The sequence below is a fragment of the Rhincodon typus genome, chromosome 9 (assembly GCF_021869965.1).
Source record: "Rhincodon typus isolate 14 chromosome 9, sRhiTyp1.1, whole genome shotgun sequence".
Classification (NCBI taxonomy): Eukaryota; Metazoa; Chordata; class Chondrichthyes; order Orectolobiformes; family Rhincodontidae; genus Rhincodon; species Rhincodon typus.
Window position 1 is genome coordinate 25459654 of NC_063340.1, and position 1104 is coordinate 25460757.

General features: G+C 47.5%; 1 long non-coding RNA gene across 1 annotated transcript in view; it reads right to left on the reverse strand.

Annotated features, from left to right (window-relative positions):
- LOC125483947 overlaps window positions 1-184 on the reverse strand; it is a 61307-nt gene extending 61123 nt beyond the window's left edge. Inside the window, exon 1 of the long non-coding RNA XR_007262813.1 lies at window positions 76-184. This is a non-coding gene — a long non-coding RNA (uncharacterized LOC125483947). The remainder of the gene's footprint in view (window positions 1-75) is intronic.
- Window positions 185-1104: the final 920 nt, after the last annotated feature.

Below are 1104 nucleotides of genomic sequence, written 5' to 3' on the forward strand. Positions count from 1 at the left end.
CCCCCACACTCCCTCAATTCCCCCACCCCCACACTCCCTCAATTCCCTCCCACACTCCCTCATTCCCTCACTCACTTCTCCTCCAGGCTTCTCCAGCTGCCGCTCTCGAGCGATCCACTCCAAACATTCGAAACGGTCGCTAGGAGACCGGGGACGCCGATTAAATCACGGCGCCCGTCCGTTGGCTCGAGCAACGGTCGAGGCAGAGACGGAGGTGGAAATGGGGGAGGGGTGAGAGTGAGCGGTGGGGAAAATGCTGGGGTACAGACGGAAATGGGATAGCGGCGGGAGAGACCGGTGGGGGTGGTGAGGGGTTCGGGGAAGGGAAAGGGGGCATGGTGGGGGGAGGGATAGAGGGTGGGGGGGAAGGCGGTAATGGGAGAGGCGATAAGCATAATAAATTGTGAAATAAAATAATTCTTGTTATCTTTGATTTTTTTTTCTCTCCCAACAACCTTTATTTTATCACTAGCAGATTTGTGACCTTGCTTGTCGTTATGCTGTTTGGGCAACTTCCAACTATATCTCTCTCTAACATAATTCAGACCAAACTGGAAGGGCCTCAACAGTTGAAGAATTATTTCCTGCAATGAAATATGAATATTCAAGATTCAGCTGTGGCTCTTTTTAGAGTGTCTGAATATCCAAAGATATGCAGGTTAGGTGGATTGGCTATTCTAAATTGCCCATAGTGTCTCGGGTGGGAAATGCAGGGATAGGGTGGGGGGTGAGTATGGGTCGGATGCTCTTCGGAGGGGTGGTGTGGACTCGATGGGCCAAGTGGCCTGCTTCTGCACTGTAGGGATTCTATGATTTTAATGCAGGAGAATTGTCAAACCTAATCAATATATCCAGGCTGCAGCCATTTGCAATGCAGCTCTCTGGACTCAATTCAGTGGAAAAACAATGGTGATTGTATGCGATGATGTACTGAAAACGATGGTATGTAAAGACCATATCTTTTTAAATTTCTGTATTTTTGGCTATTGATTGAAATGAGAAAAGAACAGTTTCAGAACCACTGATTGCACCATGTTTTGAAAGTACTAACCTGACATTCATTGAAAGCATCATTTACATAAGTGCTCATTTGAGCCGTGGTTA